Genomic DNA, 26,607 nt, shown 5'->3' on the forward strand with positions numbered 1-26,607 from the left:
GAATCCCCAGTGGCTCCCTATTGTCTATGGAATTAAGGGTACATATTTTGGCATCCAACCTCTCTACAAGGACCACATCTATAACTGTTCTTTCTCATAATTTTCTGCCTATATTTCAGTCAAGGTTAACTTTTAACTATTCTGGGGAAATTAGCTCTCTTTTTCCAACTATGTTTGGATGTCCTTGCCTACATAAATTTTAGCTTTGGAAGTTTATTGATGAAAATGTTCATTACTGGCCCCTTCCTCTCCTAATTAAGTTTTGCACATGCTTATTCAGGACACTTTATTTCATATCTGTTTCAAATCCCATCTCCTCTGTTGAAATATTGATGCTCATCTTTTATTTACTTCTCTATCTGTCAGAGTATAATACTATATAGACCTATGGTGACTGAAAAGAATGAGTTTTAGATTTTACTTAATTAATTAAATCTTGGTAATAACCAGATGTGGTCAGTGGCTTCCCTACTGAAATACAGAGCAGAAACTTCAGTTGGATAGCCCCATTCGCTCATGAGATCCTCAAGGCTTTAGATGGAGTGTTGGACTTTGGGTCTTGTTACCTTGAAAACAAATCTTTTACTAAATACTTGTCCATAAATGTTGGTAGAACTGCGTGTTTTTTTTTTTCTTGGATAAATGACTACATAACTCATAAGTAGCAAAAGATCTAGTTTTAAATGCAAAACAATTAATTTTCAAACATACCGAGGTTTGCTAATAATAATACCACATCACAAGATTTCATTTGCAAAGTCTAGAATGTTTTCTAACCTGGAATACCTTATATTACTCCATTAATCCCACTCACCAGTAAGAATTCTAGGCCCCCGATGAGTTCTTTCTCAGTAGTTCCTTGCTTTCTGCTCTTCTCCATCCCTGAAACCCAGCTCACTGAAGCATCTGGGCCTTAAGATCAACAAGAGTTCTGGAAGCAAGAGGAGTGCAAATGAAGGTGTCTGACATGAACACACAGAGTTTCCATCAATGTTTTATTGAAGACTTATGAGTATTTCTGAGAGAGAGAGAGAGAGAGAGAGAGAGAGAGAGAGAGAGAGAGAGAGAGAGAGAGAGAGACAGGGCGCAAGCACTTGTAACCTCTCTCGCTGTGAATGGGGTCACATAGACGGAATGCACATGCTCTTGGCTCTTGTCATCTCACCTCTCTTCTCTCTCAGCCTCCTCTTCGTCCCCACTTTCTGCATTTCTTCTGTTTTCATTAGATTCCCTTTCTCCCTTTCCCCCTAGTTCTTAATAAATTTGTTTCTTCTCTCTACTCCATCTCCCACTTTTCCTTTATGTGTCATTCTGTACATCTGTTTTCCTTCACATTTGCTCATGTCATTTAGTCCTCTGTCTATCATCTAGAATTCAAGCTTCTCCTATCTTTTACCCTTGACCAGGAGAGCTCATTGCTTATCATCTTGACCATCCATTTCTGCATGCTTAAATAAGTTCATGCTGTTTGGAGCCAGTCAACCTTCCCAGTGTGGTATTTTCAGTAGAGAAGGTGGGTGAACTTTAGATGAGAGTGGCAGTGGCAGGGACTTACAGGGATATCACATCTTCCTTTTGGTGAGAGGTCACTCCTAACTTCTTGGCTATTTCTACTGTCAAATGTATTTCCAGTTATACTGAATGAACTCTGGGACATTCACCCATAAACCTCACCTGGCTTTAGGACATAAAATCATTTTTGAAAGCAGCAGCTGGTAAAGAAGACCTGGGCGTTTAGTTCCTTTTCTGGTAAATATTTAAGATCTTTTTCTGTCATTCTGATGGTTCCTTTCTTAGCCCCCTCTGCTGTTCCTGCACTATTTATTACCAACTATTGTTAGAAGACATTGTCCTCAGGGCATGAAAACATCTGCCTGAGAGTTTCAGAAGAAAAGTTGCAAGGCTGATAAACTCTTTTAAGAGAGCATTGCTTTGGCTGGGTGGTGGAACGGGTCTTTAATCCAACACAGAGGCAGGCAGATCTTCCAAGTCAGCCTAATCTACATAAAGAACTCCAGACAACAAGCACACACACACACGCACACACACACACACACACACACACACACACACACACACACACGTGTGAGAAAGAGAGCAAAAGAATGTATGAATGAATATGAATGAGATGAAGTGCTTATAAAATTCCAACCTTTGATTACAGATAAAAACTATAGGAATGAGTTAAGATAAGCTCATATATTATATATCACATATTCTTTTATTCTGGATAGAAGAGACCGATTTTGACCATAAAGGCCAATGCCCTGGGTCTAGTATTCCTTTTTTTTTTTTTTTTTTGGTGGGGGGGCTATCTGACCTTTATTGAGCTTATCCACCAAAGTGGAAATAAAGTATGTACAAAACCAAATGTTTGTTACTATAACTTCTGCATCACAATTAAAATCCAAACAGTTTTTTAAAAACATTCAACTCAATCCAAACCCACTACTTCAGATTCAATAGCTTTTTTGAAGCCACTAAGTTAAGTAACAATTATAGTTAAGACTGGAATGCAGAAATTTGGTTGGTTGGAGGGCTAATTAAGCCTCCAACTTGCTCAAATAGAATTACAAAAAGGCAAAATTGTGTTTTTCACAGAGATACAATCCACTGGAATCACCAACACTGGACAGCTGTTAAGAATATTTAGAGTCCTGGGATAATAAGGAATCCAGGCATCCTTAGACGATCATCGTAGCCTTGATCAGAGAGTCCAACTCTTCACCACCGCGGATAGCAAGTTGCAAGTGACGAAGGGTAATAAGCTTTACCTTCAAGTCTTTTGATGCATTTCCTGCCAACTCAAGTACCTCTGCAGTGAGGTACTCCAAGATGGCTACGCTGTACACAGCTGTGGTCGCGCCCACATCGCGTGACTTGTTGTACTAGATTTCTGGTGTCGATTAATATGGCCTACAGGGAACTGCAAGTCCGCTTGCTGGGAGCGGGAAACAGCCTTTGTCTTGGCTTTTCCGGAGTCCTTTCTAGCCTTACCACCAGCCATCTCGGACTGTGCTGAAGCTCCGACAAGCTAGGAAGAGACAAGGCCAGGGGGACGCTCAGCGAGATCCCGGCGCCCATTCCTCCGGGGTACCGTGATTCAAACTCTCTAGTTGAATCAAATCTAAATATCAATTGAAATGAAACTAGACAGGTTATTCTTTCAACACTGATCAAGCAAACAGGAACAAAACGAAGGAGCAGGAGAAGGAAAAGCATAAAGGAGTAACCACTAATGCTTGCTATAGTTCTTCCTAGAGCAGGACTCTGGAAATCTGCTCTAATTCTTGAATTTCCTCCTCTGTTTTGTTCCATTTTGATATGTAACACTGTCAAAGCTACTGTTATTTTCTCCCACTGTTCCGTCTTGGTACACATTACTGTTGCAGTGATCTGTAATTCAGTAGTCTTCTGTTTGAGTTCTCATTCTTTATTGCTTGCCCCTTTTCTATGATTTTACTTGTTTTATCCTTACATGCTGTCAGGGGCTTTATAAACATGAGCTTCAGTAAATGGGACCATAGCTCAATCAGTAAAATACTTACCTCATATACATGAGGACCTGAGTTTGACTCTCAGAACCCACGTATAAAGGCTTGACATGGTGCTCTTGGAGATGGGATGAGATTTAGGGTTTACTGGCAAGCTAGCTTAGCTTAATTGCTGATCTCTAAGCAAATGAGAGACACTATCTCAAAGGAAGTAAACATTACTTCTGTGGGTAGTAACTGAGGTTGTTTTAGGACCTCTATGTACATCTGAAAACACAAACATACATACATACATACATACATACATACATACATACATGCATACATACATACACACGTACACACACACACATACACACATAGGTTGCACATACACACTCGCAGTCTTAATTATCTGTTTAATTATGCCTCTGGCTATATTTATTGTGGCTTTCCATTGTGGTTGTAACAAAATATATAGCCTTTGATCAAGGCATACACATATCCAGCTTCAGCAGTACATTATAATAATTGGGATCTACCCTGTAATAGTTAATTTAATTAACTAATTAATTAATTATGGTTAAACAGTTTGGCAGTTTCATATAAAATATTCTCTTACCATACAATCCAATAATTTTTTGTTCTTTGTATTTATTCAAATGAGTTGAAAACTTCCATCCACATAGCAATTTGCATGTGCCTATTTATAACAGCTTACTTGTAATAGTTAAAAATCTTGATAGAAACAAGATGTCCATTAGTAGGTGAATGGATAAAAAAAAAAAAACCATAGTATCTTCAAACTCCGGGGTATTTTCAGTAATAATGTTATAGAGAGATACAGGAATCTTCAAAGCATATTACTACCTGAAAGAAACCAATCTGAAAAGGCCACACACTATGAATTCAACTCTGTGACATTCTGGAAAAAGTATAGCTATTGAGACAAGAGAAAGATCAGTTCATGTCAGGCCTTAGGAGGAAGGGGCTGAGAAAGTGCACTGGCAGAGCCATTGAAGACTTCCAGAGCCCTGAAACCTTTTCTATGATATGGGAATGCTGGACATACACCCACTGAAAGCTGGAGGCTGTGTATGTACCACAGAGATGAATCTGTATTGTGAGCTATGCACTTCAGTTCATTCCCGAGAGTATGGTTGCAGCCAATTCAACATGGAAAATGCAAATGATGAAAAAATAATGGTTGAGACCAGGAAAGATAAAATGTGGGAACATGGTGCATTTCCAGCAGAGTTTACATAAGGCTAAAACTCCTAAATTATATAAAATGCAGCTCACACAGTCAAAACAAAGAGACAAAACGGGAACAAACAGAAATCCCCCAAATATGTGGAGGTCTGGGCCAGTCATATCAGAAAACAGAAAATCTGGGCCCAGGAACTGTCCTGTTCGCTTCACTTGTGGTGTTCCCAGTGATTTTAGTGATACAGCAGTCCAGCTAGTGAGTGTCAGTGCCCACCCAGACTGTGTAAATTCGTACCTGAACTCCCTTCTTGTGTGCTGGGGCTCCTTACCAGCCTCCCTTTGTTCTCTAATCTTAATCCCTAGCCATATTCACTCTTTTTCACTGTCACTCAGGAATATAGACAGAGGTACAGAACATTTGTGTGACTGTTGTGCTGGGAGCCTTGAGAGCAAACTATGTAAGGACAGAGATCTGGGTAGTTTTCTCCAACACACTATACGTCCTGCATCTCACAAGAAGTGATTCACAATCAGCAAATGTTCACAGAGTGAATGACTGGGGTGGACGTTTAAGTTTAACCTGCTTTCCCCTTCCTGTGGCATGGAAAGTCAGTTCCAGGAAAAGAGGTGGATGGCAGGAGATAGAAAAGACAGCTGCGTGTAGGCTTTATTCCCTCTAAGAGAACAAAATACTCATGGAAGAAAACACAGGGACAAAGAGTGGAGCAGAGACTGGAGAAAAGGTCATCCAGACACTGCCCCACCTGGAGAGTCATCCCATATGCAGCCACCAAACCCAGTCACTATTGCTAATGCTAAGTGCTTATTGACAGGACCCAGATTTGGGTGTCTGCCAAGAGGTTCTGCCAGAGCCCTACTGATACAGATGAGGATTGTTACAGCCAACCCCTGGACTGAACACGGAAACCCCAGTGAAGCAGTTAGAGAAAATACTAAAGGAACTGAGGGGTTTTCAACACCATAGGAAGAACAACAATATCAACCAACCAGACCCCACCGCAGCTCCCAGGGACTAAACTCCCAACCAAAGAGTATACATGGAGAGACCCATGGCTTCAGTTGTAAGAGGAAGGCATTGTCTGGCATCAATAGGAGGAAAAGCCCTTGGTCCTGTGAAGAGTAATACCAGGGTGTTGACATGAGAGTAGGTGGGTGGGAGTGGGTGTGTAGGAGTGGGAGCATCCTCATAAAAGCAGGGGGAGGGCGTATGGGAGAGGGGGTAAAAAGGGATGACATTTGAAATGTAAATACATAAAATATCCAAGAAAAATAAAATTAAAATTAAAAAAATAATAAAAAAAAAAAAGAGAAGACAGCTGTGCCTCTTCCCAACTCCCACTTCCTGAAGGGGATCATAGAATATGCAAGTCATTTTCATAGGACCCAGGAACATTCCCCTCGGTTTCCTATTCCCTTAAGCTTGTGACCAGAGTCCTGCAAGCAAGTAAGGGGAGTGATGAGTTAAATATGTCTCGGTAGTTTTCATTTTCTGTTCCATAATGAAGTTAGTGATCATTTAGTCAAACTGCAGCATAATGCAATTAGGCTTGTGTGTTCCCATCTCCTTCGTATGTCTTGGGAGGGACTTTCTGCTACTGTTGGAAACAGCTTTGTAGTCAGTGAGCAATGTAAAGGAAACAAACAAACAAGCCCAAAGCCCTCTTTTCCCATTGCCAGCCTCTTTTGCTTCTTCTTTCATATAGCAAGTTAAATTGCTTTTAGATTGTGAGCAAAGGAAGGGGTGATGAGGAAGCGGGAGACTTGCAGGTGCTCTCTGAAGCAGGATAAATTGCAAAAGACTCCTTTAATCCCTACCTGGGAGAGAGAGGAAGGCATGTGCCATTGGAACAGCATGGTAGGATACAGTTAAGAATTTATCTTGTTATTATTTGGCTCGACTTGTAGCTCCAGCATCATATCTATTCTTGTTTCTCTGCACAGTCAATACATTCTTTTATGGCCAATGAGGGGTAACTGATGTCAGATACATGAACAATGACCAGAGGGCAGGATGGCCTCTAAGCTCTGTTGCAGGATACAGGGAAAAAGATGCAGTTATATTTTTAGTCTGTATGTGATTTAGAAAGAGGCTGGAAATAGAGGGCAGAAAATTCAGGATTAAGGGTTAATTAATATGTGGCTACAAACAGTTGCCCTGCAGCCATAGACTCTGGTGGGCTGCTGTGGTTTCTCGTTTTTGTGGTGCTTCCTACTGAGTGCACCGAGTAATCCCTCTCACATTCTAGCATTCTAGGCTAGCTGCCTGCTTTCAACTCTATTTCCTTTGTTTATTTTAAGCAAAGGGAATGTTCTGGAAGGATCTGGGACTATGTTGTTTAAAGCATTGGAAAAAGAGCTTCTGTGCCAGAGGCCTTTCCCTGGGAGGAAGTCTTTCCCTTCCTTTCCTGAAGTGGCTTTGGAGCTCCAGGAAGTACAGGGAGACATCAGTGGCCTACACTGTCCATTCTGCACTAGCCCTGGCAGTAAAACAAACATCTAATTCAAGGGCTGGTGTAGAAGATGGAGTAGTTTCTCTGCTCCAGAGAAGTGATACTGTATTTTGTTCTCTTGTTTATCTTAGGCCATGCCTGACAATCCAGAGTCAGCATCTTCTTGGGAGGATCGGGAGTGGGCGGGGAGATACAGACACAACTCTAGAAAGAGTAATGACTCTCTGGTTTACATTCTGTTTGATATCCCCTTCTTTTTTTCCGTTATTTTTCTTTCTATTATTTTCTGCCTTTCATTTTTTCTGGTAACTTTTTGGAGTGTGTGTGCGTGCGTGCGTACGTGTGTGTGTATGTGTGTGTGTGTGCATGCATGTGTGCTTGTGTGTGTGTGTAGGACAGTGGTATGTTTTGTGAAAGGGTCTCTGAGTCTGGAGATACTGAAGCCAGCTACAGTGTTTGGGCAGTGAGTCTCAGAGATTCTCAGCCATCACAGGAAGTACAGATGCGCATCAGTGCACCTGCCTTTTTATGTGGGTTCTGGGGAATCCAGCTCAGGTATTTATGCCTGTATCGAAAGTGCTTTATTCACTGAACCATCTCTCCTGCCCTACTGATAATCTTTTGATGCCTCAAGTGTTGCAAGTCTGTGTCTGCCTCAGGGCCTTGCACAAGGTGGCCTTGAAAGGTCCTGCCTGCACTTTTTTATTCTTTTATCTTCTTTTTTTTTTAAATGCTGGATGCCTTCTGATTTTGATGCTGCTTTTGACACTTCAGGTTTAGCAGCCATTCATTCCATTTTATGCCTGCATCTGTTGCTGGCAGCAACGTATTGGATGTTTCAATTATTTTGGTTCGATATTTATTTCCAATAACTATTGAGAAGCTCATTGAAGATAAATACAATATTTTGTGTGTTGAATGTTGAATGTGAAATGAAGAAATAAATGCAGATTATCATAAAATTATATAGTACTTCACCTCAATGAACATTTACAGAGCTCCTACTGTATACTAGGCCCTCTGATAAAGGATGGAGATGGATTGCTGATTAAGCCACAAATATAAGATTATAAGTTACTCATTCCTTTCAGTGGGACAAATTGTCCAATTTTCCATATGTGTAACACTAGGAAGACAACAGCCTACAGACTATAAGATACACAGAGTATCTTATATCTGTCCAGGGTCTCCAAATTTCATCAAAGTCAAGATAGGATTGAGTACAAAAGTGGTTTTCTCAGCACTAACAGATTTGTTATAAAAAGACCATTTTGTACACAGTCCAATGTGTTACTCCTCTTCCTCTTGGGAGAAAGGAGATTTGATTAGGCCAAGACAAGTTATATGGTAAAGGAAGAAGAAAGGGGGATGCTGCGTGTATGTACAATGTTCTAAGCATGAAATGTCTAGGTCTAGCATTACTTAGTGGTGCCCAAAGCAGTGGAGGAACTGAGAGAGGGCATCCCACTGTAGTATGGAGAGAAAGACGTTAGTCATCTCTAGAGCCAGAGAAGGACATTCTCTGAAGTCTTCAGTTTCCTTCTACTCACTAAATCTTCTACTTCCTGCTTTTGTCCCCTACCTGCTCTCCCCACTTCTGATCTCGTTCTCTGTATTCAAGCTCATAAATACAGTTCCAAAATAACACATCATCCTTCACAATCTTAGAATGTAGCCCAGGAGAAATACATCAGCATGTCTTAACTCATGGTGTCTAGACTGGCCACCACAGTATGGGATTCCTAATGTTTGCTGGAAAGAATTTGTAACTGAGTTGCGCACAGTCTCTTCCTCCTGAATTACTGATCTTACTTCTGCTTCACCTTATGAAAGCCATCTGAAGCTCCCTGCTAACTGAGCATAGCTGTGGGTTCCCAGCAATCTCCAAACTAGTAACATAATATAGTTCTGCTACAGACAACATCATCTTTGACTGTAGGCAGGGTGTCTATGAATGTGTGACTGGGTATATAATTTTCTTCTTGTCTAGGATTATGAAATGTCTGCTTTTACTTTTTCCTTCCCTCTTGATCTTTGTCAAAGAGTGACAGGTAACTAATTAGGCAGTCAGGAATGTAACCTTAGCAACTTAGAGTTGGCAGTGAGGAGAAAGGCAGGGCTCCAGGTGTCCTTTTTACCCTAGCACTGAGCACTCTAGGCCAGCCTCTGTTGTCCCATTCATCTTTTTTTTTTTTTTCCGGAGCTGGGGACCGAACCCAGGGCCTTGCGCTTCCTAGGCAAGCGCTCTACCACTGAGCTAAATCCCCAACACTCCCATTCATCTTTTATCATCCTCCAGTGTTCTGGAACTAGAGGTGCTGTTCCTGTTAGCCCTAGGGTATCCAACCACAGTATCTTCTTTGGTTTAAGAATCAGAACTCCTGGAGTTTCCAGATTTTCCTACATATGTCTCTGTCTTTTGACTTTACTTAACACTTCTTTGTCTCTATCAATTCTTCCACTATTACTTTCTGTGTAAATTTCTATTTAACTTCCCTCAGTCATAACTCTGTCATAGGGCTGGAGTTTTATGCATGCTTGCTTAATCCAAGTAGTTCATAATTAGCCATAATTCTCCTTGGTCGTAATCAAACATTGATCACCGCTCCTACCACCTACTTCCCTTTCCAGGAAGTCTGATTTCTGCCCATCTTTTCAATTTGTTTTCTGATCAACATTTTATGCCCCCTATTTCATGTATTTATTCTATTATTATTATTATTATTATTATTATTATTATTATTATTACATACTTTGGAAATACTGTCTTAAAATTAAGTATTTTTATACTGTATAATTTTCTGAATCCGACTCATACTTTTCAATAGGTGAAAGGGATTACATATTATTCTTTATGTTCCTTTCACAGATAAAAAATTAATAGGCCTGGTACTGGCTTCAAGTTCAGAAAATTACAAGAGGAATGTTATGGTCTATTTTCTGAAGTGAAGGCCCCAAAAAGCTTCAGAAATTCTGAGAATATATACATAAGATTTATCCTAGTGAGTTCTCTGTGGATGGTCGTGCTCCCACATTTCTGTTGTCTAATATTTTTCCAGGTCCTTTTAATTCATTTTTATATCTATCATTTTACCACTAATCAGCCCTTCAGCTCTTCGCCCATCCTTCCTTTTCCTCTTTCCTACCATTATCTACATTTTGCTAATTATTAAAGAAATACATGAAGAATTATATGTATTCAACCCAAGGTGCAATATGACCAACACAATGAAACAAATATTCTGGATTTTCTTTGCAGATAGGAGTAGGGTTCTGCAAATCTGGGAAGACCTTTAGAAAACAGTTGTATTTATTCTTCAATCCAGAAGAAATAACTTACTTGAAGATCATCAAGATATTGAGTTAAAAACTTTAGAGGGGATGGAGAGAAAGTTCAGTAGTTAAGAGCATTTCTTTTGTAGAGAACCTGGCTTCATTTCTCATAACCCACATGATGTCTCACAATAGCTTATAACTCCAGTTAAGGGGATCCTATTCATGTGGTACATAGAAATTCAAGCAAACACACACACACACACACACACACACACACACACACACACACACACACGCATGCACGCATACATCTTTAACAAAAAAAACCTTAGGGTCAGAAATTGCTCAGTCTTTCCCAGCTCATTTTTCACAAAGGAAAGAGCAAGGATCAGAGGCAGGAAGGAACTCATATTCTTTCTCTAGCCCTTTATGTAGCAATATCACAAATATTTAAGCTGAAATTCCTCAACCTGGTTAAACTTAGATGTGTTGTGCTAAAAAGAATCAATGGATCCGTTCAGGTGAAGATTGTCTTTCTGTGGTAGTTTCAATAAAATGACTCTCATAAGCTTGAATATTTGAATGCTTAGTCACCAGGGAAGCTAATTATTTAGAAGGATTAGGAGAATTAAGAGGTATAGCCTTACTGGAGTAGATGTGGCCTCATTGCAGAAAGTGTGTCACGAAGAGTAGGCTTTAAGATTTCAAAAGCCAATGCCTAGGTTCTCCTTCTGTCTCTGTCTGTCTCTGACTGTCTCTGTCTGTTTCTGTCTGTCTCCCCCCTCCCTTTTCTCTTTCTCCCCCCACTTTCTCTCAACATCTATCCTTCTTTCCCTGTCTCATTATAGATCAGGATGTAGCTATCAGCTCTTGTTCCAGAGTATGGCTACATGCCACCATGTTTCTCATCATGAAGATAATGGAGTAAATCTTCAGAACTGTAAGCAAGTCCCCAGTGAAACACATTCTTTCATAAGGGTTTTATTGGTCATAGTGTCTCTTCACAGGAGAAGAACAATGACTAAGAAATCCTAGGGATTGAGGCATTGCTGTGACAGGCCTCTACCATGCTACTTATTGGTGAAATGTGTACGTTGCATTAGAAAAGCAGTTGGAGGCTTTAAATGGGGATTAATGAGTCATACAAATAGGAGCACAGAAGTCAGTGCTGGTGATAGCAGTGAAAATTATGACAACCCAGCTCATGAATGTTTAGTGGGGAATATTAATAAATGGCCTAAAGACCATTGTTGTGATATTTTGCCAAATAATATGGCTGGGTTTTGTCATTGTTATCAAAATCTGTCTAAAGTTAAATTGAAACGTTTTACATTAATGACATTGTCAAAGGAGTTTTCAAGACAGCCTAGTATTGAGTGCTTCAAGTGGTTATTAGTGATTGTTCTTATGCAAATCTATAGTGACTGTGTAAAAGGGGCTGAAGAAAACGAAAGTGTAGAGTTTGAAGAGGAAAGGTATACTAGGAACGGTTTTGTTGGAGCCAAGTCCAGTGCTCAAGGAGATAAAAAGTTTAAAGAGTAGTCCAGAGGTAAATGAAATAAAGGAAATGGTAGCCTGAGGGCAAAATCTCACCCAGCTAAGCTTTCAACTTGTGAAAAGAAATTAAAAAAAAAAGCTTAAGCCATGATGGCAACCATCAACAACAGGAATCTGAGGGAAATGTAATGGAAAGAAGAGATCATGTTCCAGTTCTAGCACGCACCAGAACTTAGCCACCTAGTTCTATATTTAGAGTACAAAATAAAAGTGGTTGTGCAATCTCTTTCCACTCTTAAGGAAAGCTGCTGAGGCCAGGAATGTGTCAGGAGTATCTTTGCATGGAGGCCCAGAGAGGACCTTTTCATGATGGTGTTGTGGTGAAGCCTGGATTGTATTGGGGCATCCAAGATGTTGGAGATGACAGAGTTGTAGGATACTTGACAAGAAAGCTGCAGACCAGGGAGGGAACCAGTCTAAGTGTAGGTATGGAGAAGTGTGTTGCATTAACAATTCTGAAAGGAGCTGGAGATCTTAGGAATGCTTTGACAGTAAACATGGAGATGTAGAATTGGGTGTTCACCCTGCTGGCTTTTGGTCTTGATTTCCTCCAGGTTTTCTTCATGATGTTCCCCTTCCTTCCTTTTGGAATGGTAAGTATTTTTTGTGCCATTGTGTATTGGAAACATGTGAACTGGTTTTTTATTATTATTTTGATTTTTACAGTGACTTAAATATAGTTTAGAGGATGCAAGAAACTCAAAAGATACTTTCAACTTTGGACTTTTAAATAGTGTTGAGATGGGGATGGACTATGGGAACAAAGAGGTTGGAATAAATGCATTTCTGCAGTATGAAATGGCCACAAGACTATCGAAGTCAAGGAATAGAATATGGTAGTTTGTTGTATCTTTCTAGCAATAGAACACTGAGACACCTCAGTAGAACTTTTATCTTTGAATCAAAAGTTTCTTCCACTGCTTCATGTAATTACTAGTCTATCATACCCACCGATTCTTACGGATCTTTATACTCTGTATAAAACCCAACTTTGCATGCATTCATTTACATTACAACCTAGCCTATCATCTGTGGCCATACTGTCTGTGAACCTTCTCAGGTCCAACATTTTCTTCCAGCCTAGTTCAACCTGTCTATTAGTCTTATTTCTTTGGATCCTTTCAGGCTGCCTTGAAGCTGGCTTCCAAAGCCAGATTGTAGCACCAAGGAGATGAGTTGTTGGACGGTGAGGAGAGATAAGTGGAGACATAAACGGTGATTTTCTGCCCTGTAAGCCCCTGCTCGTGGATTTCATCTTTTAATAGAAGTGCAGTAAATAAAAGCAGTTTTCACAATATGCCAGGCAACAGGTCAGAAATATCCAAGCCTCTGGAATTGATAGAAGGGAGCTGAGCGTAACAAATCTCCCCAAATTGTATCGGGCTCCTCTTCTGCCAGCTCCCACACTGCATCTCCCAATTATTGTGCAAAGCAATTATTTCCCAGCTACAGTCTTTGCAGAATAAGGCATGTGGATGAGAATGTACTTCCATTGCTTCTTGTGAAATAGAGTTTTCATCCTATTTTTTGTTGTTCTTGTTCATGGTTGATCCTTGATTGAATTTGCCTCTACTTCACAGTACTCACATTTTCTTCCCTACCTTGCAGGCTTTAGTCTTTCTTCAAGGCTCATCATCGAATACCACCTCCAGGTGGTGATACTCTGGTCCCATGTGGTTTCCATTCAAAACTAAACTTGGCAGGTTATACATAGTAAAATGCAAGCCATTAAGTATCCATTTCGGAGAGTTTTGACAAGTCTGTGAATCTGTAACTAAGGGCATGTCCATAACCTTAGAAAATACTCTGGGTCCTTTCATTTGATCTAATCCACCCAGAGGTAGACCCTAATCTGATACCTGTAACTATCTTATTTTTTTAAACATTTACGTTTTATTTTATGCACATGTGTGTTTTGCCCACATTGATGTCTGTGCATGATTTGCATGCCCAGTATACTTGTAGGCCAGAAGAGAACAGTGCCTGAAACTGGAGTCACAGATGGTTATGGGCTTCCTTATGGGTGCTGGAAATCAAACAAGGTCCTCCAGAAGAGCAGCCCATGCTGTTAACCTGTGGAGCCATTTCCCCAGCCCTCATAACTGACCTCTTTATAAATGAAAACACGTGGGGTGAGGTCAGCAGCCTGTTGCTTGTTTGATGAGAGGAGACCATTGCCTTTTCTTACAACTTGCACTTAAAGAATAGCTTTTCCATTTTAAATGGCTGGAAAGAAAATGCAAAAGAGGATATTTCATGCTGCACACAAATTTATGGTGTTCTTCTTTGGCTGTTTATAAATAGATCTGTTGGCACACTGCCAGGCTCGTTTGTTTACAGACTGTCATGGCTGCTCTCATACCACTTTGGCAGACTTGGGTAGTTGTGACAGAGAGTGTCTGTCTCCAAAAGCCTAACATATTCACTCTCTGGCCCTTTATACAAAAAAGCGTCCTGGCTTTTTATGGAGCAGACACTGCCGTTTCTGATAGCTCTGCCTCAGCATCACGTTCCTGAGATTTACCTACAGCCGTGTGAGTCAGTGGTTTAGAGGTGGCTGTTTGGGGTGCTCTTGGCCAGATGTTCATTCTTCCTTTTCTGAGTTCACTGCTAGAAATGGTGGACAAGCCCTTCACCCACCACCATTTCTCTTTGCCCGTGGCATGTATTACTGATCAATCATGGTCTCTTTTCCTGCTGGGCCTGGGCTTGAGCTCTGAATTTGTTTCAACTCAGTGCTCCAGGCAGCTACTACTAAGAGACTGGAGTCAAGTCAGTGTAGAAAGTCATCTGCGTTCTCTAGCTTTCCAGTCACAGTGCAAGGCTGTAGCGTAGAGAACGGTGGTGCCAGGCACCTGCACTTTATCCTTATGTTATTGCTTTCTACTTGGCTATATCTAGGTGGTTGTTTAGGACCTCACAGCCTGCCTCTCTTGAAGGAATAGGGAGAAAAAAAATAAGCTCATTGTTTCTGTGTGAACATTAAAAGACATGTGGATATAAGATGACTTGTTCTGCTTCTGGTCCAGAGTGAGTTGAAAATAAGGACGCTGAGGATCAGTCTCATACTGGCTAGTGAACTGAGACCTCCCCTAGTCATTCATTCCCAAGCCTCAGTTGTCATCTGTTCTCTCCATGTATCTAGCCCAGTCCCATTTCCTCTTGACCTGCCCTCTTCTCTTGTTTGGCTCCATGCCATCTCATTGGCCCTACTTGACTCCTTTTGTTTTATGCTGCCCAACATGGGCAAAGAGGATAATTATGTTATTCTCTTACATAAAACTCTCTATCCACACCACATTATTGTAAGGACAAAGACCAAACCGGAAGGATATACATGATCTGCCCAGGCATTTCTGCCCTTATGCACTACCACTCTCCTTTGCTGCCAACACTCTAACCACATTGACCTTGACCTCAGCTTTCTGCATCAATTCCATTTCCTCTCCCATGATGATTTATACATTTTATTCCTTCTGAATAGAACAATACCTTTATTGCTTTCCTCCTTACCTCATTGGTATTACAGAAATACTGGACTATACTTCATGCAAAATAAGTCACTCTTTTAAATAAAGTGAGCAATCTAGTAGGTTTTAGTGTAATTATAAATGCAGTGTTAACTACTGTGTACCTTTGGGACAGTTCATTACTTCATAAGAAATAATAATCACTTTCCTTTCCTGTCCATAACCACTAGTTTGTGGGTCTTCATGATTTTGCCTATTCTGGATTGTTTTATCTTTAATTAGACTATTTTATTTTAAAATTATGTATATGCGTGTGTGTGTGTTTGTGTGTGTGTGTGTGTGTATGTGTGTGTGTGTGTGTGTGTGTGTTGACACTATGCACATGTACATGCAGTGCCTGTAGAGTATAGAAGAGGGTGTTGGATCCCTTGCAAATGGAGTTACAGACAGTCATGAGCTACCTGACCTGGGTACTAGGAATGGAACTCAGATCTATCACAACAGCAGTGTGTGTTCCTAAGAGCTGAGCCTTTCCTCCAGCCCCTGAATATTTTATCTCAATAAACTCATAAACAATGTTACTCTTTTTGTGGTCTGTTTCTTTCACTTGGAAATGTCTCCAGTTCATTCGTGATTTGTCATGTCTACTTTTTTTATAATATGAATGACTCCTTCACTGAATGGATTCATCTGGTTTTATTTGCTCATGACTCTGTTGGTTCCTTGAGTTGGTTGCTTCCGAGCGCCTTTTGGTATTATGACTGATGTGTCTGTGAAGACACATGTACAAGTTTTATATAAATATATGCTTTCCTTTTTACTACAGTACATATCTATACGGGGATTTTCTTGGTGATATGGTAATTTCATGCTTAACTTTTTGAGGAACTGTCAAAATGTTTTTCGTTTTCAAAGTAACTGCACCACTTTAACTTCACACCAGTAGAGCACGAGACTTCTAGTTTCTTCAACACTGATTGTTGCCTGTCTTTTTGACTGTAGCCATCCCAGTTGGATGAGGTGGTATCTCATTGGCTTACTTCATGCAATTATTTCCTGGATGGGATGAAATCAAGATCATCATGAATGCTAAGCACAGCCCTCAGCCCTGCCTCTTGTGTATTCATTCTTTAGGCTGGTGACCTCACAAAACACATATTAACTCTTCACAGAAGACTTCAGTATTCTTCCTTAGTGTGCAATGACACTTTCCTCTAAAGGACTTACTATTCATCCGAGTCATGTATTTATTTTTATTAATTTGGTGTTACTTCCACATTGAACTTTAAGCTCATGAGGTGGAGATGGGGGTGGGGGAGTGGGTAGAAGGCTCTATTGTGTTCTGAGTTTCCAGTGTAGGTACTGTCCCTTAGTTTCTTCCAGGGCCCACCTTCTCTTTTGTTTCTTGCTCTTTAAAGCTTTTTCCTGTTGCTTCTTTATCCATCTCTCTGGCATTTACGCTGGCTTTTTCTGAACCAGTTGGAGTGATCTTTGAAAAATGTGTTTTTCCAAAATAATGCCAGTCCTTTTGTTTGCTTAGAAAACACATATGGCTGCCTATGACATTCCAGGCAAAGAACACAGATGTCATAGTTTTCAACACAAGGTGAGGCTATAATTCGGCCCTTGATAAGATATGCAGAAAAAGGAACAACTAAAGAGCTACCATCCCACTATGTCATCACAGCAATGTTTAACGTTATTTGACTTGCATCCTCCAACTCCCTATGAGATATAAGCTCCCGAAGGATAAAAAAATATCTTGTCCATCTTTTGATACCCTATGCCGTACAAGTGCCTGTTCTGAACCTACTGTCAGTAAATGTTTGTTCGCTTGAATTAAATTTTATTATTCCTCCCTAGAGAAACATTTATATGCTAACAGAGGCCTTCAAAGGCTTAACTGGAAGGATTAATGGTGGAATTTCAGGCTTTTAAAGCCTGTTTGGGGAGATGTTTCTGGAGCCAGCCAATCAGCATTGCCTCACTTTGTCAGGGGCTCCTCCTGAACACAGACGTGGGAATGATTCTTTCCATCTGCAGTCAGTATTCTAGTGCTTCTCCTTGCCTATTGTAGAAACCAGGTTCCCCTCTCTCTCCATGCCCTCCCTTGTCTCACACTTCCCTTTGTCTTTATCCCCTCCCTCCAGACAAGGTGCTCCAGACTAGGAACTCATAGCACTCTTTAGTACAAGTAATGTATTTTCAGCAAAAGGCATTTTGTTTTTATTTGTTAAGTAGGAAGAAGCTAAAGAATTCAATGGATTTGATGAGCTTAAAATCTGGAAAATATTTTCACTTTCTCAAATTCTGCCACGAGTTAAGGAAAACAGAAATACAAGCTATTACTTTTGAGACATGTACAATCTAGTTCCCAACTTTCCCCCAAGAAAGACATTTATTTTGGAAATGAGAGGTAATGAGTACTGCTTATAAAGAACGAAAGAAAATTTCTATTGAACACTCAAAAAATATCAGCATGAGAATGCTGCAGTCTTTACACTATATGTAAGAAAAAACATATCAAACACTCAAAGAGAAAAATGACTACTTGGGATCACAGGCCAACTAGTGACAAGGAGCTGGCATCTTGACCCTACTTTCTGTAGCACATTGACCCACGAAAGGATCTAGCAATTACTTTCTCTGCTATTCATCACATATTCACCTTAATGAGATGGTACTCAAAGGTGAGCTTAGGTGAAAGCAGAGCTGGGCACTGGGACCCCTGGCCTTTCTGATTGTGTGTGTGACCATGGACAGAATGATCTTCTCTTTGTCTACTGCCTCTGCTTGGGATATGAAGAACATGAGTCTATCTGCCAAATTTCTTCCTGCTCTCACGTATGGAAATTCACTTCATTGTTTCATTTCCTTTGAAACTATAGGCAATTGTCACCAGGCTCAGTAAACTTAATTGTTCAAAAATATGAAAACAACTCAACCATGTGCTCTAAAAGGACAGTCTTTTGTTAGAACTTTTTATCACTATTTCCTTTTCAGACATCTTTGCTATTTTTTATGTGATCCTCTCCATAGTTTATATCCAAACTTACATGTGAAACCAAATGTACTAGTCTTCTATACTCAGGATCATTGGTGTATTACTATGAAAGATACTTCTTTTATTTTTATTTAAAAGTGATGGGAAAGCTTTTAACATCAGAAAATTTGAATTTGCTATATTATGTTTAATGACCTTATTCTATCAAATTTGTATCCTATTGATATTTCCTATCATTGGCACATAAGTCAGTTTCTAATCTTTTGTTTGTTGTCATGCATGCTTTAGTGAACTATTGTGTTCATGTGGGTGTGCATGTGCGTGTGTGTGTGTGTGTGTGTGTGTGTGAGAGAGAGAGAGAGAGAAAGAGAGAGAGAGAGAGAGCGAGAGAGAGAGAGAACCTATGTGTTTATGTCCATATAAATATATTTATCTTTCTGCTGTATTTATTTTTGATTGTAAGGTATCAGAAGGTAATATTTCTAGGTCAAAGAATATGGACGTTTTCAATTTGCATAAATATTGCCCTCCAAAGAACCATATATGTTTATGCTCAAAGAGAATCAAAGTGAAATTTTAGATGGAATTACAGGGGTAGAGTTTTTCTGAGTCTGGAATACTGTCCATCACCCCTTAAACTACTCTCTGAAAGCTCTTAGTGATTCTGTTTACAGGTGATTCAGGTCCTGCCTCATATACCTTCTGAGCCTCAGTTCCTGCAGTTGAGTGCTTGCATGGCTTCCAAAGCAGAGTTTTAGAAAAGGTTTTCCCAGAAAGGGGATGTGGTTGATTAACCTCCTGCCCTATTCAGAGCCCTGTGTTTCCTGAAAAGTTCCCAGTGGATTGTCAATGGCTGGCAAACGGCTGTCTAATAAGGACTATGGCATCTGGTCTTGCTCAGAAAGCAGACAAGTCCTGAGGAGTTCAAAAGACCTCTGGTTCCCTTGTCCACTCCTAACAGAGGCCCACCATTGAACTCCCTAAATAATACATTGTGTTTTTCCTCTGCATCTGATGGATGGCTGCATTTTTCCCTTTCTCTGCTTGTTTTCCCTCCATTGTCTACCTCATACCTTTAAGCCTGGAGCTAAGCTTTCAGCACAGGCAAAAGGAAGGACAAGTTGGTTTCTAAAAGATTAGTTGCACAGCCATTGGTAGTTCTTCAAAATAAGCCCAGATGTCTTTGCCTTTTCTTCTTGGGTCAGTATAAAGGAAAGGAATTAAGAATGCCCACCATTTATTGGGATACTACTTGTGCTATTACTGGTAATGCCAAGCGCCACATAGAGACCGACCAGTCAACTCACTCTTCTTAAGAAGACACTGAAGCCAGGCTTCAAACTCACTGTTTTCAGAGGAGTGGCCTTGTGTTTTTATAGCTAACACTAGAAGATCTGATACTTGAGCTGATAACTAGTTCTAGCTTTATTTCCCCTTTCTGTACATGGTTGCTAAGGAGGAAAAAATTATGTTTAGTCAAACTCAACGGCATTTCAACTCATCTCCTGTGTGTGTGTGTGTGTGCGTGTATTTCTTGGTATTCCAAAGATAAAAAAATGGCAGATCACACATCCTCATATCCCATCAACCCAAATGACACTTATTCTGTTTTTAAACTGTCTCTAATGATAACTTGACTCTAATTTTGCTATTTGAGGATGGGAGGTTTTTTTTTTTAATTTCTATATAACATTCTCTGAGAAGCTGCGTTCTACAGTAATTCAAACTGTGTTGGACATGATTATTATACAATAATATGTACAGATTTGCAACTCATCGTTTAATTTTTTAAAAAAAATGGTTTATTTTATGATTATAAGTGCTTTGCTTGCATGCATGTCTGTGTGCACCACATATGATCCTGATGCCTATGGAGATTAGGTGTTGAATTCTCTGGAACTAGTGTTACAAATGGTTGTAAACACCCTGTTTGTGCTGGAAAGCAACCTGAGTCTTATGCAAGAACCATTGCTGTTAACCTTTGAACCATCGTCCCTGTACCTGACATCACTATTTTGATACATTTCCCTATACACTCACTATATTGCTGATGTGAAATCCAGAGTACATTTTAGGAAAATGTGTATTAGTTATGTCTCCTACTATAATATTTTCTACCTCTTACTGAACTGAATACGTTTACATCAGTTAACCTATAAACCTTCCGTGATATACTGGGGACATTAATGATAGACTTAAATTAAAGATCTTGACATGGGAAGATTGTGCTGGGCTATCTAGGTACTGCAGTTTCACAGTAAGGATCCTTATCAGATTCAGGTAGTGAGCATAAGAATCAAGGAAAGTGATGTAAGATGCGGAGACTTGAGGAATCTGTGTTGTGTATTTTGATGCTGGAGGAGGGCATGAAGGTCTAGAAGCTGCAACTCTACAGCTAGAAAGGCCAGGTAATAGTTCCATTCCCATGCATCCAGAGAGGAATGTAACCTTTCTGACATCTTGATTTGAACTGATTAAAAGCTATTTCACATTTCTGACCTCCAGAACTATAAAACCATGACTACATGCTATGTTATGACTCTAAGCTTGTGGAAATTTATTATATGAGAATAAGAAACTAAAAAAGTAATAAGTGCAGTGCGGGCATCCTCTACTGTAGATTGAACTTGAATGTCTTACTTCTCTAATACAGACTCTGTATGACCTTTTGCCTCTTTAAGCCTTCATTTCCTGGAGTGTGGTGTGGGGCTAATGATAATTCTTTAATATAATTGATGAAAAGTGTATGAGATCATGTGTTAAAGAAAATGCCTTGCATAAAATTGTGTTTAATCTCAAAAGTAATTGGCTTTTTTGGCCTGTGGTTGTGAATTGGTTGCACAAACATCACTCATAGATGCTTTGGTGAGTGTACATAGTTGAGTGGGAAAAAAACTGATCAGTCCTTGCCTTATGTGGCATTTGTCGGGGCAGGTACTTGGTACTGTGGTGCTTGATGCCCCAGAAAATGGTGATGCTAGAGGGGTTATGTGGTAGTGAGATGATCCTCCTAGTGGAAAGGGGAGGAGGGATGAGGTGGGGGTTAATGGGTGGGGAATAAGGTGGAGGGGGAGTTCATGGATAGGAGACTGAGAAGGAGGAAAATATTTGAAATGTAAATGTAAATAAATAAATAAAATAAATAATAATTAAAAATAAGTTGCAGTCTTTATATATATACATATATATATATACATACACACACACACATATGTATATATATCCATGAAAGATGTTGCTCTTGTGGCTGACCCTAACTTTATGGAATATTAAACAAATGTACCATCTAAACAGTACAACATCCCCTATCAGATCTAGAGGGCTTAGCAAGGTCTTCATTTTGTCAAACCTTGACTTAAGAATCCAGGCCAGAACATGCCACATTTTTCTTTGGGAGGGCATTGGTTGTATTATCTGATCCATGATAGCAAAGAGTTACAGCTACTAGTACCTGGATATGCTGTAAAATTCAGTCAGTATTTTAGAAAAAGTGATGGAGAGAACAAGGATTGATCTTAAAGATGACCCAATCAATCACTCAGCTGCAAGGGGAAGAATGGGGACTAGAGAAGCCCAGAACAGACCAGACATAAGGGTCTTGAATTCTGTGTTGCTGGCTGGTATTTGAGTAGTTCACACAGTCAGACAACACACTTTTCTTCTATGCCTTATACATAGCTCCTTCTTACATATAGTAGGTTCTTATGGTAAGAAAACAAACCAGAATTTGTTAAGCAAGAGTCTGCTTATTTAATACCTTTGCCTAGTCCTGTTTAGGCATTGCCTGTTAGACAGCAGGATTGATATAATAATACAGTGAGGACTGTGAGCTCTAGCAGACTTAAGGTCTTGTTTGCATTTGAATTCTTTCCAACTTTAATTCTTTGCTTCTTGCCTTGAGTTAACTCTCAAGCTCGCAGGTGCACAGCTTCTCCCAATCCATTTGAATTAATTTTGCACAAAACGTTTTTGACTTATCATGGTCCAGCTTAAGCCGCCATGTGATCTTTTCATCTGTTCTCTTTGTAATTCTACTGAAAGCTATCATGTTTGTAGACTATGATCTGTGATTTATTTCTTTATAGACCCTGCCTGATGCAGTCTCATTCCTTTTTGTTTTCCTGGGTTGTATCCAATTCATTAATCCTTCTTATAGACATACCATATAAAAAGAAAAGGAAAAACATTAAAAAGTATGGCATAGGACCTGCTAACATATGAGACACTGGCTACAGTTCATTCCCAGCTTGAGCAATGATCAATGGCTCTCCTAGGACAGTGAGGTTCCCATCCTGAGACCTGCTTCCTAGCCTGGAAAACATGAAGAATAAGTAGGTGATTGAATGGTATACTGTATTTGAAAATGTCTATCACATGCCCGTTGGAAATACTTTGCCCATCTCCTAGTTCTTAAAGCAATTTTGTGTATTTTTCTCCTCTGTCTAAAAGATCAATATGACATTTGATGTTTTAAGAAATGTGTGTGTTTTTTTCTGCTGCTGTTCTTCTGTGACTTTTCAGAAATAATTGTAAGTGCTTCAGTAACTGTATTAGCTCTCGCCTGGAACACCTTAGGATGCATGCTGTCCAACTCGCTGATTTGTGTTTTCCCCCAATCGCCAAGTATTCCCTTAACTGCTTTCTGTCATTGTTGCTTCTGGAAGATCTTAATTACTTCCTAATTGTCCACATTTCATCTTTCTCTCTCTCTCTCTTTCTCTCTGGCTGGCTAATGACAGATCATCAAAGAGAAGTTCAGGATCTTTGCCACCTTGGAGTCATTATTAATTTCCTTCTTCCCATGCGATGAAGGCACAAAAATGTTTCAGTTTGCGATCTGATTTCCCTCCTGGGTTACTTTTTAGAACTCAAGAAAATCTCACATATCCCTTCAAGAGAACCCATTCTGTGTTCATGTTTCTAATACCACAAGATGGTTCTATCCCTGAAGTTTACCTGAACGTTTCTCACTGTGGTAGGGACAGCACCTTTCAGTTTATTACACATAAAACATATGAAATATGAGGAATACCCAAATGAAGAATCCTGTGTCTGGTTTCAGCATTTCATGTCGACAAATACACACTCACCTAAACAATAAGTTGTTCGAGGTTTCATTAGTGATGAAGAAATACAAGCAAGCTTTAAGCTCATGGAGTTTGAGGAAGTGGGCATCACATTAAAAGCAATCAATGTTCTGTTTTACTCTATTATTTTTGTCAGTTTTTCATTTGTTTAGCCCACTAAAACATGCCTGTGTGCCAGCTGTCTATTCATCTTCTCCACTGTGCTGCCTGGCATTGGGCGTGCTCTCCACTGACAGATTTGCAGTTCTTGGAGCAAACACTGTGGGCCAGCTCAGCACAGTGAGATTCGGTGTACATCAAGAGCATTCCCAGTTTTCAGGAATGTCCAGAAATCCCTGGGCAACACATACTTAACTTTCCTGCTGCTTTAACAGCCAGTATTGAGCCCTGGGATCTGACCCTTGAATTGTTTCCAGATTCTCATCCGCATCCCAATACCTTTGCATTTCCCTCCTGCTTCATTTCATTTTGAAACACTGGTCTGACTGGTGCTGGATAAAGGTTTTGGTCTTTGTTTCAACAATCTTGAGTTTCACTAGAGATCTGAAGAAAGATGATACTTAGTGGAAATGGTAGCCATTTTGCAGACAGAGGAAGAAGGGGAGATCTGAGCCAGTTCCTATGAAAGTCATAATTTATGCATTTGTAAAATGGAATGGTTAACACTAACTTTTCGGTTTGGGTACAAAGTAAAATGCAAATGCATAGCTTGCTTAGCTCAATAATCATAAATGTTCCTGGACTAATAACGTACAATACTGACCACAATGACAGCAACAGGAGTTGCCACACTTGTTTTCCCATTTATGTGTATTCCGGAAGCAGATTAGTAAGTACATGTGTAATGTAGAGTTGAGGAAACTGAGTCTCAGGTAAGTTTAGTGTCCTTTCAGATGCAGTATTGCCACGAACATGTTCCAGTGAGATCAAGAGGAAATATTCTACTTCCAAATTTATGGCTATTTCTTTAAATGTGCTTGCAAACAGGAACTTGTTTAGTGAATTTTCAAAGAATTATATCTGCAGAAAAAACTAGCCAGGAGCAGCAGAGAAGTAGGAAAGCCAGATTATGTCAGAACTACTTAGTCAGAAGCTATTTTTAAAATTGTTTTTTAATCTATGAATAATATGTAAAATTAATACAGTAGAATTCAGCACCACTGTGTACCACACATTATGTTATATGACTTGTATTTATAATCTCGTATGATGTTGTAATCTTTTAAATTGCATATTTGTCATAGCAGTAGCTGTCAAGTTTACAGAAACCTAGAGCTTTTGGGGAAAAGGAGCCTCAGTTGATGTTGCCTAGATCAGACTGGCTTGTGGCTATGTCTATGAGATATTTCATAATTGCTAATTTATATGAGAGGGTTCAGCCCACTGTTAGCAGTGTCATACCTGGGGAGGTGGGAGCAGTGACATAAGAAAGGTAACTGAGCAAGCCACGGGAGCAAGCAAGTGCTCCTCTTAGACTATTTCTGCTTCAAGCTCCTGCCTTGAGTGCTTGCCCTGGGTTTCCCTAATGATGAACTATAACCTGTAAAATTAAATAGTTTCCTCCTCAGGATGTTTTAGGTCATGGTTTTATCATATCAACAGAAAAGCAGGATGCTGCTTTTCCCAACTTGCTGCTGATGGAACTGAGTTTTAATAAGAAATGGGTTGCCTCAAGATATACTGTTAATGAGTAACAGACTGTACTAGGGTTAGAACCATAAAATTTAGTGTTCCAGTCTGAATTGGGGAAACATCACTCTGCTCTCAAAAGTCTATATGAAGGGGCATTGCATGAGATGCCTTGGTCGATATTTGATGTAGACACTTAGTGAAGATTCAATGAGTCACAAAATCACCACAGGGATATCTGAAAGAGAAGAACACATAGAATAAAGCCAATCCACCAGTGACATAATCAACACTTGAGTCATTGCATTGGCTGGAGATTAATGAGCCTACACTGACCTTGTGGAGTGGAATCTGGCCATGGGCAGCTGGCAGTTGAGGATCTTCAAGAAGACACTGGAAACTTGGTGACTACTATGCCAAATATATGTAAAGAATTCCTTAAAACCCTTTAAAACAGCCCTAGCCCATGACTTCCCACAATCAAGACATGTGAAGCTATGACCAGATGAACAGTCCTGCAGTAAAGTTAATTTTTGAAATAGGTATAAAACAGTATCGGTAGACACAGGAATAGGCATGGGACACCCTATCTTCGACTTTTGGTGACTTTAGGCAGTTTTTTCCAGGTTTGCGGGGGTCTTTCTTCTGAGGCTCGTTTATCCCCTTTACCAAATAGGAAATTAGTGTTTGTGACTCTATAAGGGGATCCCCAACTTAACATTTACTTAAATCTACTTCTGTGCCATCAGATTCTGGGTGGACATCATGGTAGCAATGACAGAATTTTGGAAAACATTTAGAGCTGCCAGAACTAACTACTAGCTCTGGCTATTAGTTTGCTAATATCACACTAGCCCTATGGGATAGGAGCAAGTGTCGTCTTTACTCTCTATCAAACCTTGGACAAGAGAAGGTTTCCATAGCTGCTACTACCTGTGACTCTAGGATTCAGACTCAGTTTGTACCGCTTTTTAGTATGCAGTAAAATAATTTTTATTTACTATTTTATATATATGAATGTTTGCCTGCATGTACGCATGTGCAGTATGTACACGCCTATTGTATATCTTTGGATGCCAGAAGAAGAAATTGTATTCTCTGGAACTAAAGGCACAGGTAAATGGTTGGGAGCTGACATCTGGGTCTGGAACTGAGGCTGGGTCTTCTGCAAGAACAACAAATGTTTTTTACTGTGGAGCCTTCTCCTCAGCCCTCAAGTGCTCATAATTTTAAGTTACCTGGGAACTTTCCTTCAAAATATTGCTCCTCCAAGGGTTGTTGGCAGGTGAAAGGACACTTCTACAAGAATAACACCGAAGAAATTTCAGGAAATCTATTTTTGCTCAAATGTTTCTTGGATGAAGAAGGCACCACAGAAAAAGATGTTGCCTTTGTTTAAAACCTTTTTGGTTCTCAAATTGGGCTAAGCTT

The 26,607-nt window shown here is 39.8% G+C and overlaps 1 pseudogene; it reads right to left on the bottom strand.

Moving 5' to 3' along the window:
- Nucleotides 1-2,684: 2,684 nt before the first annotated feature.
- Nucleotides 2,685-3,007, bottom strand: LOC116897165 (annotated as a pseudogene).
- Nucleotides 3,008-26,607: the final 23,600 nt, after the last annotated feature.

Source organism: Rattus rattus, chromosome 1 (assembly GCF_011064425.1).
Source record: "Rattus rattus isolate New Zealand chromosome 1, Rrattus_CSIRO_v1, whole genome shotgun sequence".
Classification (NCBI taxonomy): Eukaryota; Metazoa; Chordata; class Mammalia; order Rodentia; family Muridae; genus Rattus; species Rattus rattus.